Genomic DNA, 19,507 nt, shown 5'->3' on the forward strand with positions numbered 1-19,507 from the left:
TCATGTCTAAACCAACCCGCTTTTGATTTAAAGCCATTCCCCCTTGTCCTAAAACTACATGTGCTTGTAAAAATGCTCTGTACATGGTTTAACATGAAAATAGGATATGGTGCATGATCGAATTAGAGCATCCCTAATGAAAGGGACTAGTTGAACAGTATCTATAGCATATAACATCTCTGTGTGTGACAGGCCCCTCTAGCCAAATGCTGGCACTACTGAAATCAGTCTGGGTTTTACGTCCATCTTCTGCAAATCCCATGTGAATACGGCATATTGGGAGATATTAACATTTTTTTAGGTATGTGAAATTTCACTTCTAGGCTGTAATTTTTCTCCCAATGCCTGGAGCCTATGAGAAAACACAATTTGCTGGAAACAGCTCCAAAAGCCTGAGGAAGTGAGGACTGGAACATACAAATACTGTGTGCTTAATAAAAGAGAGATGTAGTATGCCCTTCCAGAAAAAGGTTACTGAAGAAGGAAAAGGTGTTTGAAGGCAGTACTTAATGCAGAGTTGCAGTTTAAATGGAAAAGAGCATAGTGGGATAGATCAATAAACACGCAGCAAACAACAAAAAAAGCCCAGGTTCACAGAAATTCAAGGCAGAAGGAGACTTGAGAAATTCTCTAATCCCTGTGCACCACAGCAGCAATAACTTTACCAAGCTCATTCTCCAGTGGTGTTTCTCTGACCTACAGTTTAAATCTTCTCTTGAAAGATAGCACAACCTCCCTGGTAGATCTTCCTAGTATACAAGACCCTTTGGATTAGAATTTCTTTTCTTAAAGTCTCCCAATTGTTCTGCTGCAAATTATAATTTTTCCTCCTTTTTTCCTCATGAAAAATTGAGGAAGATGGTGTAACTAGAATGTGTCACATAGAAATAATGTATTCAGTCACTTCACCAAAGGGAGAATTATACTCATCTGTAGGTGACTAGAAAGCCACCATGAGACTCTGAAATGTAAGAACCTTTGAAGAACATGCTTGATCATTTTCTTCATAATGAAGAAATACATTTGAGATACTTAAAATAACTATTTGTCTAGCCCCTCAAGCACTCTGCTCTTTAAGCCCTGTCTGTCTTCTGCAAAGATTTTTCACTAAGTAGTAATACACTGGATTTCCCAATCATCTGGAGAATTGTGACAAAGCCAGATATTGTCATTATTGATAAAAAAAAAGCATATTGTGTCACACAATCTGGTTCAAACTCCCGGCTAAAGCAGGTTTGCCTAGAGCAGGTTGCACAGGATCGTGTTCAGGCAGGTTTTGAATATCTCCAGAGAAGGAGATTCAACAACCTCTCTGGGCAGTCTGTTCCAGTGGTCTGTCACCTTCAAAGTAAAGAGTTTTTTCCTCATATTCAAGTGAAACTTCCCATGTTTCCATTAGAAGTCATCTCTTCTCCCAGATAAACAGGGCCCAGCTTTCAGCATTTCTTCATAGAAGAGATGCTCCAGTCCTCTAATCATCTTCATAGCCCTCCACTGGATTCACTCCAAGAGTTCCATGTCTTTCTTGTCCTGAGGAGCCCAGAACTGGACACAGTACTCCAGATATGGCCTCATTAAGGCTGAGTAGGGTGGGAGGATCACCTCTGTTAACCTGCTGGCAATGGTCTTCCTAATGTACCCCAGGATACCACTGGTCTTCTTGGCCACAAGGACACAGTGCTGGCTCATGGACGGCTTGTTGTCCACCAGGACCCCCAGCTCCTTCTCTGCGGAGCTGCTTTCCAGTAGATCAGTCCTTAACCTGTACTGATGCATGGGGTTATTCCTCCCCAGGTGCACGACAGGACTATTGCAGTTATTATTCCAATAAGGTGTCCTTCCATTTTCATTACTTTTCATTACTTCCATTTTCATTTTTTTACTCTTACAACTCATATGTGTTTCTGTAATGAATAAATTCGCATCATCTAGTCACAGACTTCTTGTCATCTTCTCTCTCTGAGGGTGTCTGTCACCACCACTTAGTGGTGTGTCCCTTTAAGTCACATTCACCAAATTAAGCTGGTGAATGGTGGAAGCAATGGTAAGTCCAAGATTCAGCAGTAGACTCCAAAGGAATATGATAGTACTGAAAGAGGACAGGCAATCACAGTGGAAAGATCCGTCCTTCCCCCTCAGGAAAAGATTATTTATTCAAGAGTAACCAGAGAAATGTCTGTTCAGATTGGAGTGGCTAATAAATACTCTGAGCCTGTTAAAAGCTAAAACTTGCCTAGTGAAATAGACAGTGGCTTGAGTTGCCCCCTTGCAAGGCAACAGAAAATGCTGCTGCTCCCAAAAGTGGCAGCTAAAAGCCCCATGGGCACTGGGTTTTCTTCTGCTACAGAAGCTGAACTTGTGTCTCCGCTGCTTCTGGGGGAATTAGAGGGGCTGGGGCAGCAACTGCTGCTTCTGGAAGGAACTGAAACTCCCTGGCAGCAGCTACTTGGCAAAGAAAACAATGAAATAGCTATGGCAAAGAGTTCTGTAGCCACTGTTGTTTTACAGGCTCCCTTCCTCCCCAGCAGTCTGCTTTGCTGTGAAACTCTGTCCTGTCTAAACCTAGAGCTGGCTGGGAGAAGGAGCCCACGCATGACCTGGGATTGAGAAAATCATATATCCAAGATGTAATTAACTGATGCATTCCATCTGCTATGGTTAGAAGGGACAGCTCCATCCCAGCTGCATTTCATTCTGCTCTATTCATTGCAGATCTGGATTTTGCTGAGAGATTCCACTAAGCATTGTGTACATCTGCTTTAAACAACCTTCAGGAAATAAATCATTTACAATTTGCGCTATTCCATTATTATTCCTCCTCACTGCCTGAGTCCCTACTGTCTGCAGTCATAACTCAAAAGTCCCACTGTGGCAGGCAATGAAGAAATAATCCCTGCCTGAAAGAATTTACCATCTAAATATTTTCTCATTGAGATCAGTAGCAAAATCTGATAGAAGAAAAGCTTCCTTTCTCCATGGAAGCAAACAGGGGAATAACAGAGAGCATGAGCAAAGGACAGACCATTACCATTAGTGGGACAGTCTTTCTATGTCTTGCCATTGTTTCAACTCATTGGCACAATACCTAAGTGTTCCATACATTTCAGTAAGGTATATCCACAGCATCTTTCACCCTTTTCTCAAGACTTTCTTCATTGTCCGTGCTCTTCTGAGATTAATGCTTTTACATTTCATCCTTTCTGTGATTTTACAGTTTCTATTGTTCCTTCGTGCACAAAAGCCCAACCACATGAGATTCAGGACACTAACTGGTGATGATGGTAAGGGAAGAAAGAAGCAAACAAAAACCATCAAGCTAAAGGCCAGCAGCATAAACAACACAGAGAACTGTTTCCTCCAGGACATAGGTGTTCTGGCTCCAGCACACAGAATGGAATCCAGATTACAGGTAGGACAATGTGCTTGAAGTCTTGATCTCTGCCACACATCCACCTCTGTTTTACAGGAGGGGTTAGCAGCTATGACATAAGTGCAATGGCACATTAGGAGGAAGCCAACATCAGCCTCTGGCTCCCAAGCCAGATGCTGTTGATGCTGCACGGCATTTAAATTTCATGGATTTCCGCTAGTACATACACAATCAACTTGGAAAAGAAAAACGAAATGAGACCATTCTCTGTCTGATCTGTGTCTTATAGGTCACTAAATAAGGCTAGAAAATACTGTGAGAGATCCTGAAATACAGAGAGCTCATCCATGAAATTGATAAAGCAGAACTGTTCCTATCTGAAATACTTGTAACATAGAACTTCTAGAGGGAAAAGATACATACATACACAGAGGTGTACACACAAGAAAGGTATTAAAAAAAATTAGTGATAGGAGAAACATTTGTAACCTATCTGCACAGTTTATTCATCTCTACTGGATGTAGACCCTCTGTGTTATAGCAAAACAGCTGCCCTGACACACATGGTCTTGCTAAGGCTGCAGAAGTGGGGTTTTTTTAACTTGGCTAGCTTAGGAAAAAAGTACTCTGTCTCTAGTCATTCTCTGGCAAAGTGCAGTATATCTAATTTTGTTAAATTCCAAAACATACTGTACACCAAAGTACTTGTAGGTGTAAAGGAGAATGTCAGGGATGAGTCAAAGATTAATACCTAAATTATAAAGTGTGAAATGGGAATTGCAGTCTTAAATATCATGTAAAGAACTAGGAAGTATTTACCTAGTCTAAAGCACTACTTGCATTGTAACAGGCAAAATGCTACTTCTTTTAGTTACAGGGGATTCTTTAATAGTCCCAGGCTTGGGCAGGAAGATGCATAGGGTGGAGGACAACTTGATGAGACCTTTACAAACTTCAGCAGAACTCTTATTCATTGCAGCACTCACTTCAGTCATACCTACTTTCACTGCTGTGCAGAACAAGGATGAATTTAGGATGGTACTTAGAAAAGTAGATGCTTGACTAGTTTATTTCCTTCAAACATACCCCTTCTTCCATTATTGCACTACAAGATTGTCAGATGAAGTTTTCCACTTTCACCAATCTGCACCTTCAGGTACTTCATTGTCCTGTTTTTCATCCATCCTTACAAAACTTTCTTTTGCTTTCTTAAACAAACAGACACGTCTACCTTACCACTAATCTTAACAAACCAAAAAAAAAAGCCCTCTGTGAGGCTGTTAGTGCTTCCTGCTTTTTCATTTTATCTCTTGCCTCTTACATTCAATTGTCGACTCTGCGTCAGGATCACTTCTTTCTTGTGTGCATAGAGTCCTAAAAACGTACAGGGAGCTTTTAGATGCTTGGTTAAAAATCCCCAATAAACAGAGCATAAAAGACTAGAATTTTAATCAGCTTGTAATTTTCTCACTGTCTCACTAAGCACAACACCTGGTAAAGACACAGGGATTTTCTTTTTTAAAACATAGTTGAAGAGACAGTAACGATGTCTCATTCGATTCATAGGCTAACGTGGGAGCAGTCCTAACAACACTCAAACCCAAGTTTCAGGTTCATTCTTGGAGCTTTACCAACTAACTTCTATTTTAATAATCAGTGCCCAGTGAGTCCAGTGCTGCTCAAACCACGTGCTTCAGCAACTGATACTTTGCACTGCTCATTAGCTGGTGACAAATAGGATACAAAAATAAAACTTTGGGAAGCAGACTTAAATAGACTTGTCAGTTGGTTATAGAGAACCCTGCCAAAAAGTGACTTTGTTTTTATTAAAAGAAGAATTGGTTCATCAGAGAAATAGTTCCATGAGACCAGACTTCTGAAAACCCTGCTTTTTAATCAGTTAAAAATACTGAATAGCTATGCACATACGTAGTTTTACTAGAATCTACTAAACATCACTTCTTGACATCAGCCAGCTCAGATTCACTGTACTCCAAAGTAACCATTTCATATTTTAGCATCTTCAACAAGTCTTAAGATGACTTTAGCTCTATTCTTGACGGTTTGTCCTCTGCTTATCAGAACATAATTACTAAAGAAGGTAACCAGAAACAACAGGGATAAGAAACCTACAGGTAAGTTACTGTCCTTGTGATTCCCCTAAATCCTTGATAAAGTCAGGCTATGTTTAGGGTAGAAGGCTCAAGGTCTCCTTCATGCAGCTTTTCCTCTGTAGTTTGTTGTGTTCTCCTCCTAGCTGTATCTTATATTATAGAGACTTGGGCACTTATTTTGCCATCTCTTAATGCAACTTGCTTCATCTAATATGTGGTTGGGTCAGATAAATAGCCCTCTAGATACAACTGTATTTACCAAATCTCTGCTATAAAGACTGGCATATAAAGAAAATAGAGAGAATTTCTTTCTATAAAGAGAAGCGACTGAACAAACTGAATTGATATTCAGAACATGTAAATAAAACCCAGAAAGTAAAGCTAACTGAATGCCTGTAAGGATGCAGACTGCTGCACTTTGAATATACTAAAATACAGAATATTTACAAAAGCCCTGGCAAAGGAAGGTGTTGTAACTCTATAAATTTCAAGAACTAAAAGCTTACATCATCAGTCTGAATCTTTTCCTATGATTTTACTAAACAACCTAGCACATCTATCCATTACTGCACTTGTGATGAGTATGATAGATAGTCCTATAAAACCTGGTAGAACAAGCACTGTATTATAGAACAGAATCGCTGTGGTTGAGTAATCTAATAGCAGCAGCAGAGATGGTCACTAAGTTAAGTTTTGGGATTCTGCTTTAAGCCTATGCCATAGTTATCACTGAGCATCTCACAAACGAGCCAGTTCACAGTATAATATTCTCAGCAATTAATGAGTTAACACCTATTTAATTACAAGAGCTCAAATATTTCCTTTTTTTTGAAACTGTGCCAACTACAAACTCATACATGCTATCAAAGCCGGTCAGCATCTTAATGAAGAGGAAATCCACAGTGAGAACTAAAGAAAATCGAGGTATTCAAGATTTACTTGGATGTTGCAATAAATGATGGCAAGATAACTAATATGAACAATCATGTTAAAGGAAAATTTTTCAAAATCTGTATGACCAATTTCAATTTTATTGTTTTCAGATACAGGAAGAGGATTGAAACCCCAAATACTTAGAAAGAAGAACACGGACTGGAATCTGATGTTAGCAGTGACATTTCTACAGCAGGGAATCTTGCATCTCTGAAAGAAGTCAAAGTTACTAAGATGAAAATTTCAGCTTGTAAGAAATTCTTGCAAAAATAGTGATAGAAATTACTCCTGGTGAAATTTTCTCAAATGGGAAGGAATGATGTGAAACAATTAGGTTTATTAACTTTACATGAAGCGTGGCTTCCAGTAAGATTTGGGGACAACAGTATGTACCTGTATCAGAAAAAATGCCCATAATAAAGAACCCAAGAGAAAACCTTTAGCACTCTCTGTCTGCAAGTAGGAGATGCAAGAGATCTCCATGTAGAGAGCTGCAAGGGAAGTCACAGGCCATTTCAGATACAGGCTCTCACAAATATCTAATTATTAGGCAGATCCATACTGAAGTAGGGGCAGACCCACTCTAGTGAAGTAGCATTCACTCTACTTTTCTTCTTTAGCTCTGACATATAGGGAAATTCGTTGCTCATCTACAGCACGCATGTTTGTAAATGGGTCCTATCATTTTTAACGGGGGGAAAAAAGCAGCCTGGGATTTTATATATTTTTTATATTTTGTGTGACTGTGTATGCCTCCTTCCTTCTCACCCCCAAAATACCAAGACTGACAAATTGGGACAAAAATTCAGACAAGTATTCAGAGTGTTATGTGGAAACTCATTTTAGCATTAAAAGAGTATACCTTACAGCCATTAGCAAAAGGTTGCCTCTGTTGGCAACTCTCAATATGTGTTTGGAGTAGTTAAATTAACCTTCAGGACAGGATTTCTGGATCTGACTCTTTAAAGTACAAATCTTCAAGAACGGAATATCTAATTTTCCCTGCCTCTTCTTTTTGCCCTTCTGCTTCCTTTTTAGCATGCTCTCATCAAGTCTTCTGCTTCCTGTCAGCAATTAAAGAGTTCCAGATGAACAAGGGTCTGCTTCAAATGATTTGCCATGTTAAAAAGAAGAAGAAAGTATTACTAAACTCTTTCTAGGAATGGAAAAATTGGTTTTTTTTTGGTTTTTTTTTCCACAAATCAAAAGCAAAAGTATTAAAAGAGGAGAAAAAAATTTCCAGTATCTCATATGCTGATGAAACAAAAAAGTTCAGAGAATGCTAGATATGGATGACCTTAAAGAAAACAGTAATGAGAAATAAAAATAAATGTGGATAGATTTCATATTAGTCACAATAGAAACCTGAAAAAAATTTCATAGTATAAGTGCATCTCAGATTTTGTATTTAGTTACAGAAACTGAGCTATTGCTGGAATAATACTCTTTACTTGCTTCAGAGTAACAGAGGATGAACAGAAAGAGAGAATTAAATGCATTTCACTTCCCTGATTCTGAGTTTGGGCTACATGCTGCATAATTTCATTTTGGCCTGAAAAATATATTAATATCTGGAAAGGCATAAAAGCCTTCTTTGCTTCTATCATCAGCAAAGTAGGTTATCACTAGTTTTTAGATAAGTATTTTTGCTGCATGAAGTATGCTGAGACTTCATTTAAAACTTGTTCTCTTTTCTATTCTATTATCCTGGCCTGTGACAGCTCTCTCTTTAATGTCCCTGTTTCATAGGCTTCATCTTGATAACACCAACATGCAGGGGAGATTTAGATAGCCAAGTGGATTTGTTGACACTTATTATTAAAACAGCCTATACCAACTGAAGTTTTAGGTAATTATTTCAATATTTGCTACATTATTGTTATGGTAACAACCAAGAACATATTCAATCTCTACACTGTTTGGCAAATACAGCATTTTAAATTGAATGTTGCTTTTCTTTAATAAAGTGTCATAAAATATGCATACATTGTCTCTATTACCAGTATTACTGTAGCACATCCCTCCTGGTTCTCCCTTTCTTATTCTAAATTTTTGCTTGATATTACTGAAAAGGATCAATACTTATGGAAAGGCTGATTAGCATGCAGTGACTTGACAGACATGTTAGAAGGCAGAACTAACAAATTTCCAGCATACTACTAGATTATGCATTTCTCTGTGCATGCAAAAAGACATCGTTGTTCACATACCTCTGATACTTCTGTTGATACTTCTGTCAACATCTGTTCACAGAAGTGGCTATTGGCATGCACTTATCTGAGAATCACTATGCAAATATATGCAACTGCAGTGAAAGAAGTCCCTAGAAGATTTGAACAAACCCATTTTATCAGAATAAAAATGTTGAGGTGACTGACAGGTCCATTGTCACAGCCCTTACAGAAGCTGGCTGCCTGCTTTTTCCACTGTTAAAGTAGAATATTATTTGAGTACAAGAAGCATTACTGTGAACATAGCAATTCCTAATTCTGGTAACATTTTGCTTGATCCTCTTTCATTGTAGAGCAGTGGTGTATGTCTTCAGGGAAATCAGGCCTGGACAATGAAGGTGATATGAATTTAAAGTGATTGTGCCATTCACCAGAACGGACAGGCCCACTATTGTTAGACACTACTCAGGACACCAAAGAAGAATCCTAAAACGACCCCCTTCATTAAAATCAACTCTCCATTTATACTCATGGAGGTATGCAAAAGACAAATTGATGTGGTCCAGATGATGCCTTCTTAGCTACTTATTAATGGTGCTGGTTCAGATATTTGTGATGAAGGCCCAACCAGTACAGCTGATGAAATGCAGTACTCTCTAGTGTCTGATTGGCCTGAGCTAAACTGCTTAGAACAAGAGGCATTGCCAAAAGTATTCTTTGCAACAATGACCTTCTCAGTTATTACCCCCTTCCTGCAACTTTTCCAAGAGCCACACATTAGCAGGTGAGTTTGAGGCTGGAGTGAAAGTTTTATTTACAATTCTATATCCTCACATGACATCGGAGGAGAAAGAACTGGTGTTCTATATTCTACAGCTGTCTACCTCCAAGGTTTTGGTAGCTCATACAAGTACACAGGCAAAAGGTTGACAGACACATGGTTTTTGCTATGTCTTCCTCCCTCTTAACAGTGCATGCAACATAAAGCACAGTTTTTCCCAGCGTTTTGTCTTTACCATGGCTGCAGCAGACAGAGTAAAGAGGGAAATTCTACCGTTTACTTTGAGAGATGGACATGTACTGAGTCCAATAACGCACAGAATTCCATGTCCTAAAATGCTGCATGACCATTGTAGACCAAAGAGTGAGTGATTCCTTAACCCCTACCTCTTCTCTGTCTTTAAAAATATGAAAGGCTGCTACTGTAGATCCTAGTTCTTCAGTTCCAACATTAAAACAACTTGTTTAGAGATCCTGCTTGATAATGAGTCAGCTGCTTCTACGCTGCATCTTGTACATACAAGCATAAGTAATCTTGCCTTCCCATCATACAGTGTCAAACAACAGGGGGCTAAAGCAGTAGCTTAAGACATGGGCTTAAGCAAAGGCAGCCCCCCACTTTAAAAAGCAGATTAAGCATGCGACAGATGCTTTGTGGTAATTTATGAATAGTGTACGTTGACCTGATTTTTATGATGTTGATTGTATGATTATGTTGGCTTGATTTAATTAGAAGGCACAGACAAAGCTTGAAATACTTGATAAATACAAACTACCCACTGATAAACACCCTTGGGTCAGTTTGAATTGTCAGCTGCGGAGAGCCTATTTCTAGGCTCCAGGCAAGCTGCTGGAATATCTTTGGTCAGTTTGAATGCTGAGATGAAAACAACTCCAGTGACTACGGAAAGGACGCATGAGCAATATGCTGCGAAGTCAAGTGGATTGTCATAGAGGGTCAACTGTTGAAGGGAACTTATAGCACCCTACCCCCATGACACCTTGGGGAAAAAAAACTTTCTGGCAAGGCAAAACACCTAAAGTCAATTTTCCCTACTTATTTTCCTCTCTACTGTTTTAGGACATCTGCATGTTCCGGATAAATCTGTAGGTGCCTGCAGTCTCAGGGACTAAAAAGTATCACAGCCCTTGGCTCAGAGGGTATGGAAATCCTAGTATTCTACAGCAAGTAAATACCCAAACCCTTGCATGAAGGGACTGAGTTCAGAGGCTCTAGATGTACCTAGCTCTAGTTATAAATAGCAGCTTAAAGTTTCATGATTAAAGTAATCTGCCCCTCACATATGGAAACTTTGAATGCATTCATAAATGTGAGATAATCAACAGGAGTTCATTTCCTCACTGTTGATCTGGTATTGTAGAAGACTTGCTTATAGGGCAAGACCACCTGGGGAATCCTGCACAGAGGCAGGAAGGAGGGACTCCTAACCACTGGGGAGAAAACATTCTACTATAGTATATCAGAACATTTTTATCTCTTTGAGACCCAGACAGGGACCTGTTAGGATATGATGAGGTTTGACATCCCTCATAGCTGAGCTTCTGTGTGAAACAGCCTGTGCTCGGGGCAGGCAAGTGAAGACAGGCAAAGAAGAAAACAGAATACATGCCCAGGTAAGTTCCTATTCAGTTTGCAACTGCGAGGCACACTTCGACACGCAAACCCAGAAGTACCCTGGGTCCCATAATGGAGAAACGCAGTGGAGCACTTCATATGGCAAAGTTCCCGGCCAGTTCAATGGGGTCAGTAGTTCCCCTGAGAACTTTTGATATTTCTGCCATTGCTTCTTCTAACTTACCTCATCACAAGACCCTTTTGCCCGCATAGCAATGTTCAATCTCCCACAGTCAGTGAACATGTGTCCCTTGTACATACCAGAAATTTGACCTTCAGCCTTATCAAGACTACTGTGTTCATCACTGCATTAGTACATGACAAATAGCTCCATTCAAACATTCCCCTGTTCCACCATCACAGACTGATGCCTCACTGCTGACACTGACACACTGCCTCTTGCTGCTCTGCTCACGTCCAGTTATCCATTTGCCAGAATAACCTTCCTAAGCCACCATATACCCTGACATTTGAAGGATTGTGCAGGGCAATAGGTTATAGAGGTAAAGTGTTATTAATGTTTCCTGCAACATCCAGATTATAGCTGGACAAAATTTTTATTTGAAATGAGAAAGATTCTATACAGAAATTTTTTTTTTTGGAATTAGGGTCAATTTTACCCAAATGTTTATTCTTAAATGTAGCTGTCATTGGGCTCAGGCTTTCATGACATGCAAAGAAGGTAAAAACATTGTACTTGGACATTTTTGATAGTGAGGTTATTTTGCTTTTTAAGCTCAAAACAACTTATCCATTTAAAATTACTATCAAAGTGTATTTAAAAATTATTCAGAAAACTCAAATTGAAAATATCCCTTTGTTTCAGACCAATGAAGACAACTCTTCACCACAAGTGGTTGTTTTTAGTTCTTAATTCTATGACTTTCTGTTTAAATATTCATAATCTCAAATCAAAATTACTTCTTTCTCTTCCTGTGTCTGTCAGAAAACCTTCTTCACATTCAGCTGTAATCCTGGACCCAATTAAAAGATTATTTAAATGTGCCCTTAATTCTGAGGCTGAGTTAAATACCTGTTCAGATTCTCCACTGAATAACTATGAATGCCAGGTATGCTGAACTGCTAAACCTCCCCAACCCTTTCTTCTCTCCAGCTTTTCTACATAGGACTTTTCTTCATTGTTTAGTGGGAAAAAGAATGACAGCATGTTAGAAATTGAGAAGAAGCTTCATACATTCAAAGATGCTGCTCCCGACTTTTGTTCAGCAGAGAGAGAAAATAAAGCAATATCTACAAAACTTCTGTTTGGAAATAACTTGAGTTCTCTTGGACACCTGATAGGTTTTTCCCCCTCCCATCTTCCTAAAGAGGTATTATTTTTGATCTAAAGACACAGAAACAAGGACTGAATAAAAACCAATAGAACAAACATATAAAAATGGGGTATTGTCCTTACAGAAAGCATCTGACCAATTAAATTACCATTATTTCCCCTTCTCCCTCCAGCCTTACTGTATACAAATAGAATAAACAACCAAATTCACACTGAAGTCCAGTACTTCATTTTTCTGTAGTTCAAACACATTTCAGAACAGACTAGGCTCCATTTGTATATACATATATTAAAAAAAGAACACATTTCAATTAAAAACCCCCTCCACGTTTCAAGCTGCTTATATGTTATACATACACAAACATTTCACAGATCAGGGGAACAAGCATGCAGAACCAACCCCAAGCAGTTAACTCCTAGCACTCTTCCTTTGTTCAGCTCCCACAAATTTCTGCTGCTGGTGGGTGTAAGTCTTTTGAACTTCTTGAAAGAAAGAGAAAACTGTAGCTCATTGTGTTTAACCATGTGCTTTCCAGGGCTGCAGGCAGAACTCAAGATGGAGCAATATGAACATGTGGTGAGCAGCTCACAGCGTTCCCTAGGGCTTTTCTGTTTTTTCTTCAGTTGTTTATCAATTTCAATGGGACACACAATGGGATCCCAAGTATCTGTGTGCCTCAGATATCACTCAATTAATTTTACTCAGCAACAAGAGGAAAAAGAGTACTTTGAGCTTTGCTCTCTGGGGTTGAAAGTTGAAATGAGCTGGTTCAACCAGAATGCTGGAAAACATGCCCACTGCTCTGCATGAGGGGAAACACCTCTCTGTAAGAGGTGCTGGTTGTATTCCTCATATCTACCCTAGCTTTTAAACACCATTAAATATACCTCACTTGTTAACTTGCAAGGGCATGCCTTCTACAGCTAATGCCTTGTAACAATATTGACAGATGCAGTCATAACAACTATTGCATGGCCAGAGAAAGAAAGGAAACTACTGCCGACATGGAAGCAGTGTAGAAGTTTTAAAATATGTTACGTAGTTAGAAGAGAAAAAAATAATTTGAAGAATAGATGAAATTTAAGAAATGGGGTAGGAAAATCTAAGGAGGCCACAGCCAAGAATCTGTAAACAGGAAATGCTCTTTAGAAGAGACTACAGAAACAACTACCCAGCAAAGTAGAAGAGAGCTTTAACTCATATTTGCTACAGTGTGTAGTCTCACACTCAGATACAGCAATAACATAAACACCTACCTCATTAAATCAGATTCATAGGGCACCCAAGAAATTCTGCTCCTTCTTGGTCAGAAAGGAACACATGAAATCTCAGTCACACATTTGTCTAACCCAAGACCAAGCTGCCAAACTGAAGAGCAGACAGAAGAAGCAAAATCTTCAGAAACCCTACCTACCCTGCTCCTGTAACAAACTAGGTAAGGGCAACCCACTCTGACCAGGTGGAAACCATTACCCCTTTCTGTCAGGAGTCAGCACCTGGGTAGCCTCCTTTAAGCCTCCTTAAGGTCTCATGGCAGGTGAAAGCCTTTGAGAGGTCAGGGATTGCCAAGAGGTCAACTAAGGGAGAAAGACAAAACAACATGTGCAACAAATGTCTTCCCATTATATCCCAAGGTTGCACATTTGGTTTCTCAAGTCGGGAAGAGAAGGGAGGTTGGGCCCTGCACTGCTCCCTGGGGAAAGGCTGCTCTGCCAGCCTGCCTCTGACTCACTGTTGTGACATCTGGTATTAAAATTTAGGTAGTTTGAAGATCAGTGGAACAGAGCATTTAAAAACCCATTATTTCACCTGTTCATTTGATTTTTAAAGAACTGTGTTAATTCTTATTTACCACACCAGGCCCCTGAATATACTGAGCATTGTTCCAAGTTATTGTAACCTTCCTTCTTAAAAGTGGATTTATGCCATTACAGTCTATCACATAAATCCTTCTTAGTTTGTGGATTATTGACCTGATAGGCCCAAACAGCTCCATCTGTCCTTTTAAATGGGCACGAATGCTGTGATAGTTTATTGCTTTCAATCCTATTATTTGCAAAGTGCTTTCTTCCTCTCTGTGTATGTGTGTTTGTGCTTAGTATTCAGGGACAATTTGTTGTCAAGTTGTTGGCTATACTCTTTTAAATATAGGGCCTCCCAGTGCGAACTGCCCTCATACAGTAACATAAGTGAATGTACTGCTACTTGACTTGGGGAAATTAAACTGTTGACTTAGAGCCAGCCTTTGAGAGTGATGTAAAATTGATGGACTGGAAGAACATCTGAAAGTGAAAAGGGACTCCCTTTTGAAATGTTGATGTGAATCAAGTCTGAGTTAATGAACCTCTTATAGTCATAAAGTTACTTTCAGATATCTACTCTAAGTGGTTCTTTTGAAAGAGCTAAAATTATGCTCTAAGGGACATTTGTTGAAGTGAAAACAGGAGTAAAATAGTTTATTACCTGTTGATATGTCAGGGTGAGAGTATGCAGAGAAAAACAGGCGTTTTTCATTGGTCAGTATCTGTGGGTCAAATTATTTACCAAGACTTAGTTAATCATTTTGATGTGTTGAGTCCAATAATTTCAGATGGAAGTTTTAAAGCGCTATGAAAAGGTTCCCTGTGCAAGGAAGCCTGTTCTTTCCTGTCCCAAGGGTATTCTACACACAGTTATTACTGTTAGGCAATGTACTGAAAAGCCTGGAGACCAAATATGGAGACAAAAATCTGTAAAATGTGGCTGCCACCTTGGCCTGATGGATTTCATTGCTGCACTTTTGTCCTCTTTCTGTGTGTGAGCCACTCCACCTGGCACCAGGAGGCCAGGCCATGCAGAACATGCGGATGTGGCTTCCCAGTATGCAGAATGCTTTGCCTCTGACATGGCTGGATTCTCTTTGCAACAAAGATTAGTGGAAAAGGGACAGTCTAGCAAGTCTGTTCTGAATAGTATTTTAAAATCTTACAGAAACTAAAAAAATACTTTGCAGATGGTCTGTAATAGCTCTTGTATACAAAAATAGAGATGTCTTAGGTCTGACACTTGGTAGAGAGTGGTTTGTAACTGGCTTATACTCTTTTATAACATATCTATGCAAGGGACACAGTTGTTTTTTCAGGGATGGGGTGGGAGGATATTTTTGGCAAGCTATTTTTGCAGAAGAAATGCCAGGTGCCAGCACCTTCTCAAATCCAGAGCTATGGCCAAAATTTGAGTGAAGCTGTGAAATACCTTTGATCACATAGTTTTGTATATGATGGTGTTATTCTAAGTATACTTGTGTGAATACTCAGAGCTCAGTCTATTTACTGCCTTTTTTTGGTTGGGTTTTTTTTTTGGTTTTTTTTGCTTATCTAAGTGATTTATTACTTTTTTTAAAGCATCTGGATGCTCTGACTCATCAATTATTGGACAATTGACTCACTGTTGGGTTTACCAGTGATTAAATCTTGTCCTAAGCCAAAGGCTTGCATAAAACACTTCTTCCTTAAAGTGGAAGTAATTGCATCCTAGGTGCTCACACTTTGTTTTGACAGGGAGAAAAGTGGTGGCCTCTGGAGACAGTCCACCAAGCAGTTTTTAGGAGAGGGCATCAGCTTCCCTGGCTGAAGCAATGGGAAGTTCTGCCCTGTTATACAAATGCAAAGCAAAAGTTTGAAGTATTTAGGAAACTTTCACTTCCCTTTTAGCATCAAACAGAACAGTTATTTTTGGGGATGAGCACATTTAATCCTGCCATCCTGGATACTTAGCCTAATGGAAAAAGAGAGTGATCCAGATGTTCAGCTGCACCTTGGGCAACTGTCTTAGCAACACTCATGAAATGCTGATATGCTTGAAGATATGGAAGACAGTGATAAAGAGCATTTCTGCAGCATTAAAAATTAAAGCTTTGCTCTCTGAAATGTAAGCAGAACACTACCTAGCATTCTGCATATATCATATCCATAAGCTTTAGGATGATGTCTAGAATTCCAAGTGAATATGGTTTCCTTATTGTATAGTATTAACTAGCATTTTTATCCTACAGAAATGGAAGCTGAGCATCTGATAGAGGAGCATCTAAGAAATAAACTTGTGCATATATGTTTCATTTTATATATATAGTATGTACATATAAGTACACTAAAACTGTATGTAGCAAATTTTACCCACAGTCACCCTAGGTACCAATAGAGTATATTTAACACTGAGATATTTCTAGGAAAAATCAGTAAATATATGTTTGTCCCAACTTAGGCTCATTGAATTACTGAGACGAAATTACCCAAACCTCTTTTTTTCAAGTGGTTTCTCTGCGCCAAACACAGGGTTTCCATCAAGGAACTGGGCTTGCTAGGAACGCTTAACTCCATCACCCTGTATGAATGTGGAGCCGGAAGGGAATCTTTCCAATGGTCACTGTTTCTGTTTTAACATTTCAGTCACCAGGAGGAGGGAGAAGACTTTAGTGTATTACTGGAAGCTATTCATTTTATGAACTGTACCAATAATGTGGCTTATATTCTACTTGGTGACTAAATTGGTTTCTGAGTTTATATTCACAGTAATCAGTTTTATATAGTTAGGCTATAAAACTGAACTTATTAATCAGGCACTAGCGAGGATGGGGTTTTGAACAAGGTTTTTTTAGTTACTTTAGTAGCTAGAACACTGTTTTGGTGATGGTTTTAATACTGTCTTAAAAATCTGATCCAAAGAATTATGAAGGCTGAAGGAACAAAATCACTGCTGTAGTACTTTATTAAAGCAGTTCACATTATACTGAAGGCTTGTAAACTGGCCTGTTTCTGTGAAAGCCACTCTTCTGCCTCTTGGCTTGATAGGCTAATAAAAAAGAAGGGACATACTGTAGACACTTGCAAGCTTTGGAACCAGGAGACTGAAAAGTAAGGGGTAAGACAGTACACATCCTTTGATAAGAAACTGGTCCATACACAGGTTCATGCATTCTTCTTATGATAAAGGGTATGAAACAAAACAAATTGCTATCCATAGGTCTTTCATCTTGAAACAGAGCAATGAAAACTCAAGTGGTGGTTATAGTCTCAAAGCCACTGGCTGGGAACATTACAGAGTGCAGGTCTCATTGCTGCCTGGAATTGTTTTAAGATATACTGTATTTACATGATGTCATTTAAAAGGGAAAGAATGATGAATGCTCAATTAATCGTAAAATCATAAACACACAGAGGAAACATCTGACTATTTTAATATACATATATGAATGATCTTCATGGCTGCATAATTCAGTTTAACATGAAATAAACTGGTTCTCCAGGATGAGCCAATTCTACTAAGACTTCATTAAAAATTTCATTCTGAGCCAGATGGGAAGACTGATGCCAGTCAAATCCATTGAAAGCTGCGGGATATGATCACAGTGTTTGAATCTTAAAGCAATTCAAAGTGGAAGTGACAGTGAATAAGCACTGGGGTATTTGGGTAACCCTAAGCCAAACTGGTAGGGGGTTTCCTATACTGGAATGAATTCTGCAGCACCTAGCTCCAGAAACCTTGAGCTCAGTGAATCCTGATGGGCTGCTGGCTAGGCAGGTTTGGCAACCTGAATGCACACATTTTATCAGTTCAGGGCTCTCTCTCCTCTTTTCTGTTCAATTTGGCTTCCATCACAGAGTAAGGCAACTTCTAGGGTAGCTGAAATGTGCAGCCCACCTCTGGTTCTCCATGCACCACCGGAAAGGTGCAAAAACTCTGCACGGTCACAGTTGACCCCAAATCACAGACACAAAGCCATGCCCTTGCTGGATCTCTGCTTGTAGCCTACAGGCAGAATGTGGTGGAGAACAAAGCATGCAGAGTTTTATCAGGAGGACTTCAGCTGTCCTTCTACCTTCTTTGTTCCAGGGAGTTCCAGTGAGTTGTCCTAGAACACAGTGATGCGTCTCTGGAAGCTAAAACTGGCCCTTTTTCTTCAAACAACTTTGTTCTCTCAATTTTTATTTAATCAGTAGAGCCTCTACAAGAAAACTTAGCATGACTGAGTAGAGCTTTCTTTTCTAGTAGTGAAAGTCAACACAATGTTCTGAAATCACAGTGAATATTAAATTCCTGACAACTTGATGGCATCTCCAGATGCTGAGATGAAATAATCCAGAGGAGCGTAGATTATCTGATAAATATCGACACTGATCCCAAATGGTCCTAAAGGAGGAAGGTGTTCTAGCTTACGAGGACTTTTCTGTGTTGCTCTCTACTCCCTCAAGAAATGTGTCTGCCTATGAACTCTGTGCAAATAAAAAGCACTGCTTACAGAAAGGATCCTTCTTTTAGCTCTGCAGCAGCTGCAAATGCTGAGAGTGATCTTGTTCACCTCTTAGACACCAGAAAAACCTGTGTGGCAGAACTATCACACAGCTTTATGTTCATGTAGCACCTCCAGTACAGCTTTTCAGAAAAGGCCTGCGTGTGATTCCCTGATAAAAATGATGAGTGAATAATCACTGGCAGTATACATGCAAATTGGCTTTCCAAAACATGGAGCCACAAGACAAAGTTTATCAATCAAGGTCACCAAAGCAATTGTGAGCAGTCCCCAGAGAATTAGTCCTCCAAGAATGCATGAAATCAATCTGGCAGCCTCTGAAATACACAGTTGCTTATGTCCATACAAATATTCACCCTCTCACCATGGAGGCACAAAGGAGTGCAGATTAAAAGGATTGTTTCAGGACTGAAACAGTCACTCTGCAGCAAGAAGCCAAGCAAAGACTGATAATTATTTTATCTGTGCTGAACAACATTGTAAGCAAATTGCACATAATTATGACAAAATACCATCAACAACATGACAGTCTCCTGTTGTGTGCTGGGGCATTTGGCACACAGCACTGCCGAGTCAAATGTTTGCTCCCTTTCTGATGCTCGGTGTTTGTTTTTTTTTGTCTGTTGATTTGATTCACACTCTTGCTTCAATAAATACTTTTTATACTGTCATTGTGTACAGTGTTCACTGATTTATGCCAGAGGATTGAACTTCAGTAGCCAGAGTCTCATCTTCATTCCTCACTGCAGGGACTGTTCCCTGTCAGAAGCTCTTTCCATTCCTTGGAGAGAGGAGACAAATGAGCCCAACCAGTGATATCTGAGGGAATGGGGTACACACTGGGATGAAAGGCATGTGGAGATCCCTCCTCACAGGAGGGGAAGATAGTTTGTTGTAAGGACTTGCTGGCAAACTTGTG

At 39.4% G+C, this 19,507-nt stretch overlaps 1 long non-coding RNA gene across 6 annotated transcripts in view; it reads left to right on the forward strand.

Annotated features, from left to right (window-relative positions):
* The window catches only part of LOC121674693, a 45,756-nt gene extending 26,497 nt beyond the window's left edge, over positions 1-19,259 (forward strand). For 5 of the 6 annotated variants that reach the window (XR_006019784.1, XR_006019783.1, XR_006019788.1 and 2 more), the window contains 2 exons: positions 3,215-3,409; positions 6,528-19,259. This is a non-coding gene — a long non-coding RNA (uncharacterized LOC121674693). Of the gene's footprint in view, positions 1-2,528; positions 2,628-3,214; positions 3,410-6,527 lie in introns of all 6 variants that reach the window. The other variant, XR_006019787.1, reaches the window with a different exon arrangement.
* The last annotated feature ends 248 nt before the right edge of the window (positions 19,260-19,507 follow it).

The sequence above is a fragment of the Corvus kubaryi genome, unplaced genomic scaffold (assembly GCF_017639235.1).
Source record: "Corvus kubaryi isolate FWS band 111438036 unplaced genomic scaffold, C.kubaryi_AGA036_p1.0 69, whole genome shotgun sequence".
Lineage (NCBI taxonomy): Eukaryota > Metazoa > Chordata > Aves > Passeriformes > Corvidae > Corvus > Corvus kubaryi.